This window comes from Staurois parvus, unplaced genomic scaffold (genome assembly GCF_062004578.1).
Source record: "Staurois parvus isolate SC_StPar_1 unplaced genomic scaffold, SC_StPar_1.0 ptg003595l, whole genome shotgun sequence".
Lineage (NCBI taxonomy): Eukaryota > Metazoa > Chordata > Amphibia > Anura > Ranidae > Staurois > Staurois parvus.
The window spans coordinates 83,704-95,511 of record NW_028321391.1 but is presented as its reverse complement, the minus strand read 5'-3'; the positions used below and the strand labels follow the sequence as shown (position 1 = coordinate 95,511).

At 49.9% G+C, this 11,808-nt stretch overlaps 1 long non-coding RNA gene across 1 annotated transcript in view; it reads left to right on the top strand.

Moving 5' to 3' along the window:
- The first annotated feature begins 488 nt into the window (after positions 1 to 488).
- Positions 489 to 11,808, top strand: part of LOC149427664 (uncharacterized) — a 37,400-nt gene continuing 26,080 nt past the window's right edge. The window contains exons 1-2 of the long non-coding RNA XR_016311236.1: positions 489 to 643; positions 826 to 913. This is a non-coding gene — a long non-coding RNA (uncharacterized LOC149427664). The remainder of the gene's footprint in view (positions 644 to 825; positions 914 to 11,808) is intronic.

Genomic DNA, 11,808 nt, shown 5'->3' with positions numbered 1-11,808 from the left:
TGAGATACATATACATGGAGTTCTGGTCCGGTCCAGACCCTGTTGTTGACCTGATGGAGCCTTGACCCTTTACAGGAGGACTTTCTGTATGCCCTGTCAGCTGGCACATCATTGACCATGACCATTGGCCTCCAAACATCTAGCCCTTTCCTGCCCACCCCCAAACTAAACGTTTTTCTCCAGAGCGCCATTTTCTTATGCATTTTGAAGACTTCAGTAGTGAAGCCTCCCTACCAGGCTCTTTCCTCTAATGTTTCTCGTCTGCCTCGTCTCCCCCCCAATCCATCATGCTCATTGACCATAAACCTTCCATTAAATAGAACGAAGAAATCTCCTGCGGTAGGAGTGGCCACGCAGAGCTCCTAATTTTTTAAACTCTTCCACGAGTGCCTTATAGTCAATGAGTACTCCATAAATAGTCATTTTTTTTTTCCAAGGGGTTGCAGTTTTTTCTGAGCCTGCTGTGATTTTATAGCGTTTGCTTCAGTAATAGAATATGTTAATGCGTATATCGATGATGTTATTCCATACATTGTTCTGCTGTCGTCTGCAGTAACTCGCGTTGACTGATTACCCTTCATGTCTCTCGTAGGCTCTGGCCGGCTATTTTGACGTGTTCTTCGAGAAGGATTGTCATACGCCAGTAAGTACATTCAGACGCCGGTCCAAATTAATTACGGGAAAGGCTGCATTTAATTCGGTGCCCCGGGCTATGTGGGAATGAGCTGCTCTTTCCCTGTTGTTATAAGCATTTAATGTGCGTGTATGTCATCGTGTAATAAAGTAATGTACCATGATATTACAAATACCGCTCTGTGTCTGCAGGTCGCCTTTTCCACGGGGCCGACGTGCACCAAAACCCACTGGAAGCAAACGGTTTTCCTTGTGGAGAAACCAACCGATGTCAAAGCAGGTAAAAATTCTGGGTGATGTTTATTTATTTATTATTATTTATTTCAGGTACTTATATAGCGCCATCAATTTACGCAGCATTTTACATATATATTGTACATTCACATCAGTCCCTAACCCTCAAGAGGTGTACAATCTAAGGACCCTAACCCTCAAGGGGTGTACAATCTAAGGTCCCTAACCCTCAAGAGGTGTACAATCTAAGGACCCTAACCCTCAAGGGGTGTACAATCTAAGGTCCCTAACCCTCAAGGGGTGTACAATCTAAGGTCCCTAACCCTCAAGGGGTGTGCAATCTAAGGTCCCTAACCCTCAAGGGGTGTGCAATCTAAGGTCCCTAACCCTCAAGGGGTGTGCAATCTAAGAAGATAACGTATTCCCTGCAATGAAATTAGTGGGCGTGGCCATATGGTCAGTTTACAATGACATTCCTATAGCATTAGGTCAGTTAAGGTAATCATCCTTATAGGGCCCCTTAATCAGGATTTGGAGGCATTCTTATACATTAGTGGGCCATGTAGCAATCGTGCACACAAAGATGGACGCGGTCCTCCATCTTGTTAAGAATTTTCCATGTTGTACCATCTCTCACTCCCAAATCAGGCTTCCTCCTCCAATCATCCCCCCTCCCTCTCTGTTGAGTGACATGTGGTCTGTTTGATGCAGAGTTCAAAAAGGCATCGAAACCCATTGGGAGGGCGTCCTGGCTATAAAACCTCAACAGCTAGGTGCCCCCCTGTCTGGTAGCTGTGCAATCTGGGATATCGTAAAAGCGTAAACCAAGCCCTTCACAGGAGTTCAAAGACATTCCAGAGAAGGCATAAAACAAGACACCACATTCAACATCCATTTTCCCCTATGATTTCATATCTTGGAATATGAGAGACTTACATGTGTTCACCTTTACATACTTTTTGTAAAGGTGATCTTAGCACTAAATTAGGTAGATTGTAAAGATCCACTATATTGCCAAAAGTATTGGGACGAATGACTTTACACCCAAATGAACTTTAATGGCCTCCCAGTCTTAGTCCGTAGGGTTCAATATTGAGTTGGCCCCGCCCTTTCCACACACATGACCTTTAATGGCCCCTCCCAGTCTTAGTCCGTAGGGTTCAATATTGAGTTGGCCCCGCCCTTTGCAGCTATAACAGCTTCAACTCTTCTGGGAAGGCCGTCCACAAGGTTTAGGAGGGTGTCTATGGGAAGGTTGGACCATTCTTCCAGAAGCATATTTGTCAGGTCAGGCACTGATGTCGGGGGAGGAGGCCTGGCTCGCAGTCTCCGCTCTAATTCATTCCAAAGGTGTTCTATGGGGTTGAGGTCAGGACTCTGTGCAGGCCAGTCAAGTTCCTCCACCCCAAACTGGCTCCTCCATGTCTTTATGGACCTTCCTTTGTGCACTGGTGCGCAGTCATGTTGGAACAGGAAGGGGCCATCCCACAAAGTTGGGAGCATGAAATTGTCCAAAATGTCTTGGTATGCTGATGCCTTAAGAGTTCCCTTCACTGGAACTAGGGGGCCAAGCCCAACCCCTGAAAACACCCCCACACCATAATCCCCCCCTCCACCAAACTTTACACTTGGCACAATGCAGTCAGGCAAGTACCGTTCTCCTGGCAACCGCCAAATCCAGACACATCCATCAGAGAAGCGTGATTGGTCACTCCAGAGAACACGTCTCCCGTGCTCTAGAGTACAGTAGCGGCGTGCTTTACACCACAGCATCCGACACTTTGCATTGCACTTGGTGATGGAAGGCTTGGATGCAGCTGCTTGGCCATGGAAACCCATTCCATGAAGCTCTCTACACACTGTTGTTGGGCTCATCTGAAGGCCACACCAAGTTTGGAGGTCTTTAGCTATTGACTCTGCAGACAGTTGGCGACTTCTGCGCACTGTGCGCTTCAGCATGTGCTGACCCCGCTCTGTCATGTGACGTGGCCTACCACTTGGTGGCTGAGTTGCTGTTCCCAGTTGCTTCCACTTTTTTATAATCCCACTAACAGTTGAGCGTGGAATATTTAGTAGCCAGAAAATGTCACGGATGGACTTATTGCCCAGGTGGCCACCTATCACGGGACCACGCTTGGAGTCACTGAGCTCCTGAGAGCGACCCATTCTTTCACCAATGTTAATAGAAGCAGTCTGCATGCCTAGGAGCTTGATTGTATACACCTGTGGCCATGGAGGGGATTGGAACACCTGAATCACATGATTGGGAGGGCGGGCCCAATACTTTTGGCAACATAGTGTATGTACACCCAAACACTAGAATCACATAGATGCTTTAACATAATGTGTGGGGTGAGAAGTGTGCTGTCATTGCAATAAACCTTGGCTGGACCTGAATGTCTTTGGTGTTTTGTATTATAGTGCTTCTATACTGTATATGTTAAGCCCCAGTAGGGGACGAAATGCGTTAGCGGGAGGACCCTATGTGGAATGTCTGTGCTAGTGCTGAACAATAAAGTTGATTTTTATAAAGCTGATCCTGTTAAGCCCCAGTAGGGGGTGAAACATGTTACAAGAAGATTCCTTATGAAGTGTCTATGATTGTGCTGAACTATAAAGTAAATTTGTACCCTGGAGAAATGGTGTGCAGCTCCAGAACAATCTGAAATATGTTGAATTCAACTTAAATGCAAAGGCATTTTGTGGATGTGGCGTGCTTACTCTATAGATCAGCCCAGGGGCGGACTGACAACTCATGGGGCCCCCGGGCAATAGGGGATCATGGGGCCCCTGTGTCCTTGCCCAAACTCAAAAAAGCCTATGAAAAAGGTACAAGGGGCATCTCATGGGGCCCCCTACTGACCCCGGGCCCTCGGGCAATGCCCGAGTTTCCAAATGGTCAGTCCGCCCCTGGATCAGCCATTCTCACCCAAGGTTTTGTGGAACCCTAGGGTCCCTCAAGGGTTGGCTAGGAGTTCCTTGAGCTGTAGCTAATTGAGCTCCCATTTGATGGTCCCTGCAACGTTCCAGGCTCCACACCACTCGGCAGAGCCAGCGGCATGACTGCAGGGGTATCATTCTGGCAAAGGCGGCATTCTTCAAATTTACCACCGCCGATGTGAGGGCCATATTACCAATGACTCCCGATGGACGATTCTTACCAGGGCTTCCCCGAGATCTTTGAATATTGTTCTTAGACATCTTCTTCTGTTTAAAACAATATAAAGGATTTTGTAGAGTTCTCCTTTAAATTTGTATCTCCTCTACTTATGCCTCTCTGCATCCCACCTGCCTCCCGGCGCTTCCTATACTCCTCTTTAATGACACGTCTCCTCTGCACAGCATCAATCTCCATGTCTACCTGCCACCTCCGCATCAGGAGCACAAACCGGCGTGTCTGTTTCATCAATCTGGCCGTGTCTGTGGTATACTCATCCTGTATGTGACACTATGGGGGGGCTCTGCGTTAAATACCGCACTGTCTGTCACACCCAGCGAGCAGCGATCGTCTGCTGCGCCGGCGGGGAGGAAGCATATTGTCCTCATCCCACTGGCTGCCTCCGCATTGCAGTGCCTGGTACAGGCCGTCCTTCTCTCTCCATCATTCCGGAGATCATATCTGCTCATCGTCTATTTCTCCCTCGCCCGTCTCCTGAACAAATATTCCTCCAGCCGATCTGGTTTATCATCGCAGCCTGTCAGTCCGCGCCCGGCTCCCTCCTACAGCATATCCTTAGAAAACCCCAAAACCGGAACACTCATCTTTGTCACACATATCTAGAATTTTAAGAGTGAAGAGATTGCTGATAAAGTTTGGATCTCCGCAACATCTCCATCTGTCTGAAAGCAAGATGAAGGTCCCTGCAAGGTCCCCAGTGGCTCCCGACGCTTGCTGTACTTCTGCTTAAATTTGCAGTTTAGCTATCGGGGCAGCAGAGCAGGAAACCGAAAAACAACCGAATGACTTAAAAATATACTTTGAACCTTCTTTTAAAGTGACCCTGTAATAAGTAATTGTTTAAATGCTCTAATTATTAATTAAAGCCACCTTCAGGTATTTTAAATGTCCTAGCAATGACTCGGCAGCTCTGCTCCCCACTCCCAGCAGAGACTCAGCAGCTCTGCTCCCCACTCCCAGCAGAGACTCAGCAGCTCTGCTCCCCACTCCCAGCAGAGACTCAGCAGCTCTGCTCCCCACTCCCAGCAGAGACTCAGCAGCTCTGCTCCCCACTCCCAGCAGAGACTCAGCAGCTCACCCCACCCCACTTCCAGCGGAGACTCAGCAGCTCACCCCACCCCACTCCCAGCAGAGACTCAGCAGCTCACCACACCCCACTCCCAGCAGAGACTCAGCAGCTCACCACACCCCACTCCCAGCAGAGACTCAGCAGCTCACTCCACCCCACTCCCAGCAGAGACTCAGCAGCTCACTCCACCCCACTCCCAGCAGAGACTCAGCAGCTCACCCCACCCCACTCCCAGCAGAGACTCAGTAGCTCACCCCACTCCCAGCAGAGACTCGGCAGCTCAGCTCCTCCTCCAAGCAGAAACTTTAGCAGCTCAGCTCCCCACTCCCCACAGAGACGCAGAGATTCAGCTCCCCTTGCCAAACAGATATTTGGAGGCTCAGCTTCCTTCGCCAAGCAGAGACTCAACAGCACAGTTCCCCCTCCTAGCAGAGACTCAGCATCACAGTTCCCCCTCCTAGCAGAGATGCAGCAGCACAGTTCCCCCTCCTAGCAGAGACTCAGCAGCACAGTTCCTCCTTCTAAGAGAGACTCAGCAGCACAGTTCCTCTCCTAGCAGAGACTCAGCAGCACAGTTCCCCCTCCTGGAAAAAACTCAGCAGCACAATTCCCCCTCCTAAAAGAGACTCCGCAGCACAGTTCCCCCTCCTAGCAGAGACTCCGCAGCACAGTTCCCCCTCCTTGCAGAGACTCAGTAGCACAGTTCCCCCTCCTAGCAGAGACTCAGCAGCACAGTTCCCCCTCCTAGCAGAGACTCAGCAGTACATTTCCCCCTCCTAGAAGAGACTCAGCAGCACAGTTCCCCCTCCTAGAAGAGACTCAGCAGCACAGTTCCCCTCCTAGCAGAGACTCCGCAGCACAGTTCCCTCCTCCTAGCAGAGACTTAGCAGCGCAGTTCCCCCTCCCAGCAGTTACTCAGCAGCACAGTTCCCCTCCTAGCAGAGACTCAGCAGCACAGTTCTCCATCCTAGCAGAGACTCAGCAGTACATCTCCCCCTCCTAGCAGAGACTCAGCAGTACATTTCCCCCTCCTAGAAGAGACTCAGCAGCACAGTTCCCCCTCCTAGCAGAGATTCAGCAGCACAGTTCCCCCTCCTAAAAGAGACTCAGCAGCACATTTCCCCCTCCTAGCAGAGACTCAGGAGCAAAGTTCCCCCTCCTAGCAGAGACTCAGGAGCAAAGTTCCCCCTCCTAACAGAGACTCAGCAGCACAGTTCCCCCTCCTAGAAGAGACTCAGGAGCACAGTTCCCCCTCCTAGCAGAGACTCAGCAGCACAGTTCCCCCTCCTAACAGAGACTCAGCAGTATAGTTCCCCCTCCTAGCAGAGACTCAGCAGTACAGTTCCCTCCTCCTAGCAGAGACTCAGCAGCACAGTTTCCCCCCCAGAAGAGACTCAGAAGCACAGTTCCCCCTCGAGCAGAGACTCAGCAGCACAGTTCCATCCTCCTAGCAGAGACTCAGCAGCACAGTTCCCCTCTTAGCAGAGACTCAGCAGCACAGTTCCCCTCCTAGCAGAGACTCAGCAGCACAGTTCCCCCCCTCCTAGCAGAGACTCAGCAGCACAGTTCCATCCTCCTAGCAGAGCCTCAGCAGCACAGTTCCCCTTCCTAGCAGAGATTCAGCAGCACATTTCCCCCTCCTAACAGAGACTCAGCAGCACAGTTCCCCCTCCTAGCAGAGACTCAGCAGTACAGTTCCCCCTCCTAGCAGAGACTCAGCAGTACAGTTCCCCCCCCTAGCAGAGACTCGGCAGTACAGTCCCCCCCCCTAGCAGAGACTCGGCAGCACAGTTCTCCCTCCTAGCAGAGACTCAGCAGCACAGTTCCCTCCTCCTAGCAGAGACTCAGCAGCACAGTTCCCCCCTCCTAGCAGAGACTCAGCAGCACAGTTCCCCCTCCTAGCAAAGACTCAGCAGCACAGTTCCCCCTCCTAGCAGAGACTCAGCAGTACAGTTCCCCCTCCTAGCAGAGACTCAGCAGCACAGTTCCCCCTCCTAGCAGAGACTCAGCAGTACAGTTCCCCCTCCTAGCAGAGACTCAGCAGTACAGTTCCCCCTCCTAGCAGAGACTCAGCAGCACAGTTCCCCCTCCTAGCAGAGACTCAGTAGCACAGTTCCCCCTCCTAGCAGAGACTCAGCAGCACAGTTCCCCCTCCTAGCAGAGACTCAGTAGCACAGTTCCCCCTCCTAGCAGTTACTCAGCAGCACAGTTCCCCCTCCTAGCAGTTACTCAGCAGCTCTGCTCACCTTGGGACATCATCGTCTCGCGTCTTGCAGCCACTCACTTTCTGTGCCATCATTCCTTTTCGCTCTTCATCATGTGTGAGCCTGATCTTTAGGGCTGGGGCCAGTCACTGTACTGCTGTTCCTGAACATTATATGAACGAACATATCCCTGACATCCTTTTAGATGTATATCCCTGCTGGCCACTGGGTGCTGCAGGCTTTAGCTGTGCTATCTGCTGATCAATTGCTGGAATTAAGCAACTGATCAGTAGATTGCCCAACTAACGTCTGCATGGAGAAGCATGTATATCCAAAGGGAAGCCAGGGATGTCATTGGCCTGCCCCTTACAGCTATTCACTTTCTGTGCCATTATTCATTTTTGCTCTTTGCCATGTATGAGCCTGATCTTTAGGACTGAATATATGAAAGAACATATCATTGGCATCCCTTTAGATGTGTATCCCTGCTGGCCACTGGGTGCTGCAGGCTTTAGCTGTGCATTTTGCGTATCAGTTGCTGCAACCAAGCGACTGATTAGTAGATTAGCTGTGACGGGAGTCACTTTGGGTGGGGGACCGTGGAACACAGCTCACTTTGGAGATGTGGGGAGACCCCAGTCTCAGCTCCCCATATCCCTATTATGTATAAGTCACCCTGTGCCTGTTAGAGGTACAGGGTGATCTGTCCTAATATTGGGGTTGGGGGGGTTGTTGATTGTTTAATGCCATGTGGTTGCATCCCATTGTTCTATTGTGTGTCTTGCTTGGGAGCAAACTATTATGGGATGTATGTGTTTGTGTATTGGCTTGTTGTGGGTGTTTCCAGCAGCCCTCCCTCCTGCGGGGACTGTCTGCTGGTGTGTCTCTTGTTACTAAATGTAGATTGCCCAGCCCTGTGTCATTATGCAGGGAGGGGGGGGGGGGTTGTTCCCTTGAATGTATATATCTTGTATCTGTGTTAAAATAAAGTAGTCTATTTCCTGGTTTACTTCAAAAATGGCGTTGTCTAGTCTTGTATGGTCTGCTGTGGTGTCTGTGGTCGGTGTTCGGACGGGGAAGGAGTATTATATCGGAAGTACCCAAGTGCAGTCGGGGTCCGGTTCTGTTACATTAGCCAACTAAGGTCTGCAGCATCCTGTGGCCAGCAGGGAGGAGCATGCACATCTAAAGGGATTCCAGGCACGTGTTTCATATAAAGCTTGAAGCAGGAACCTGTGATGTTTCTTCCCAACAAAAACGCTCTTACCATGGAGCAAAGACCAGGAGAAAGACCCAGCGATGAAAAGAGGTATTTGCATGAAAAATGGTAATTGCATATTGATTGGAGGGGGAGGAGAGGGAAAAAGGGGAGGAGTTATATACATAAATTATACTTCAGCTTTAAAATGTAAATGTACACTTCAGTGGAAGGTCAGGCCTCAAAGTACCTACTGAAATGCTTCCCCGCTCAGGGCTTTGAGACCCTGTAAGTCTTCATTGTCACCGCCCCGACTGTTCTTTGGATTAATGGGGTGAGGGGGGGCATCACCACCCCCTAAGCTCCGCCCAAATCCCTTTTCTCTATACCCTCCAGTTTTGGACTAATTACACCGACTTCAATGACTTTCAAAGGAACGCAAATCGCTTTTTATTGTTGATCCACCAAAAATAGCTTGGTTTGGAGCCCGTCGTTTGTCAGCGCCGGCTTTATGGGGTAAATTCCCAGGTTGGTCTTTCCTGACAGCATAACGGATCGCAGCGAGCCACGCAAGCCGCTGGCATCTGCTGTGAAATCTGTGCGGTCATGTCCTCAATATGCTGAGGATCTTTCGGAGGAGCTCCATGCTGGCTGGATTGCTGGCCAGGCTTTTGCCGGGGTTCAGGGAACTTGGCAAACCTTCGTTGTAGGTCGCGGCAGGATTTATCGCCCCGAGCAAAGACTTGGCCGCTGTACGCTGAGGTTTATTTTAGGCTTACAAAGAAAAAAAACCTGTTAAAGGGACATTGTTACTCAATAATAAATATCTGTAAGGGTCACCATACACATGGCAATGTAACAGTGTCGTCGTGTGATCTGACACAGGCCAGCCCCTGCAGCAGCATCTCACCTTGTGACTTTGCTGCAAAGTTGCAGTCCGAGCTCAGCATGATCCGTATTGTTTCAATGTAACACCTCCTGGTAATTTTTCCCGCAGTATTCCCCCTGACAACGCCTTCATCTGCTTTTTTTTTTTCTCCAGAAGGATGGCGCCACCTTTGTTCAGGCATCATCCAGGGTCGCCATCTATTCCTAGGATTGAGATGCTGGCTAAGAGATGACTCCATCATGTAAACCAATGGTCTCCAAACTGTGGCCCGCGGGCCGGATGCGGCCTTTCGCTTGCATTTATCTGGGCCACAGGGCACTATTCCTCTGACTGACATCAACGATGGGGCACCATTGCTTCCACTGACACCAACAACGAGGCATAATTCCTCTCACTGACAGCCAATGATGGAAAATTATTCTTCCCACTGATCTAACTGATGGAAAACTATTCCTCCCGCTGATACCAACAGTAGGGCATGATTCCTTCCACTGACTCCCAATGACAGGGAACTATTCCTCTGACTGACATCAACGATGGGGCACCATTCCTTCCACTGACACCAACAATGAGGCATAATTCCTCTCACTGACACCCAATGATGGAAAATTATTCTTCCCGCTGATACCAACAGTAGGGCATGATTCCCTCCACTGACTCCCAATAACAGGGAACTATTCCTTCCACTGACACCAATGATGGGGCACTATTCATCCTACTGACATCAACGATGGGGCATCATTATTTCCACTGACAACAACGAGGCATAATTCCTCTCACTGACACCCAATGATGGAAAATTATTCTTTCCACTGATCTAAATGATGGAAAACTATTCCTCCTGCTGATACCAACAGTACGGCATGATTCCCTCCACTGACTCCCAATGACAGGAAACTATTCCTTCCACTGACACCAATGATGGGGCACTATTCCCTCCACTGACTCCAAACGACAGGAACTATTCCTTCCACTGACACCAATGATGGGGCACTATTCCCTCCACTGACTCCCAACGACAGGAACTATTCCTTCCACTGACACCAATGATGGGGCACTATTCCCTCCACTGACTCCCAACGACAGGAACTATTCCTTCCACTGTCACCAATGATGGGTGTGATGGGAGTCACTTTGGTTGGGGGGCCCATGGAACACAGCTCACTTTAGAGAGGTGGGGAGACCCCTATCTCAGCTCCCCATATCCCTCTTATGTGTAAGTCACCCTGTGCTTGTTAGGGGTGCAGGTTGATATGTCATGATATTGTGTGGACATGTATTGGTGGGGTGGGGGGTTGTTCATTGTTTAATGCCATGTGATTGGATCCCATTGTTCTATTGCCTGTCTTGCTTGTGAGCAAACTATTATGGGATGTATGTGTTTGTGTATTGGCTTGGTGGGGGGTGTTTCCGGCAGCCCTTCCCCCTGATGGGACTGTCTGCTGATGTCTCTTGTTGCTGGGTGTGGATTGCCCCGCCCTGTGTATATATCTTGTATCTGTGGTCAGGTTCCGTTACAATGGGGCAATATTCCATCCACTGACTCCCAACGACAGGGAACTATTCCTTCCACTGACACCAGTGATGGGGCACAGTTTCCTCCACTGACTCCCAACTACCGGGAACTATTTCTTCTACTGACACCAATGATGGGGCACAATTCCCTCCACTGACTCCCAACAACAGGGAACTATTCCTTCCACTGACACCAATGATGGAGCACAATTCCCTCCACTGACTCCCAATGACAGGGAACTATTCCTTCCACTGACACCAATGATGGAGCACAATTCCCTCCACTGACTCCCGATGACAGGGAACTATTCCTTCCACTGACACCAATGATGGGGCACTATTCCCTCCACTGACTCCCAACGACAGGAACTATTCCTTCCACTGACACCAATGATGGGGCACTATTCCCTCCACTGACTCCCAACGACAGGAACTATTCCTTCCACTGTCACCAATGATGGGTGTGATGGGAGTCACTTTGGTTGGGGGGCCCATGGAACACCGCTCACTTTAGAGAGGTGGGGAGACCCCTGTCTCAGCTCCCCATATCCCACTTATGTGTAAGTCACCCTGTGCTTGTTAGGGGTGCAGGTTGATATGTCATGATATTGTGTGGACATGTATTGGTGGAGTGGGGGGTTGTTCATTGTTTAATGCCATGTGATTGGATCCCATTGTTCTATTGCCTGTCTTGCTTGTGAGCAAACTATTATGGGATGTATGTGTTTGTGTATTGGCTTGGTGGGGGGTGTTTCTGGCAGCCCTTCCCCCTGATGGGACTGTCTGCTGATGTCTCTTGTTGCTGGGTGTGGATTGCCCCGCCCTGTGTATATATCTTGTATCTGTGGTCAGGTTCTGTTACAATGGGGCAATATTCCATCCACTGAC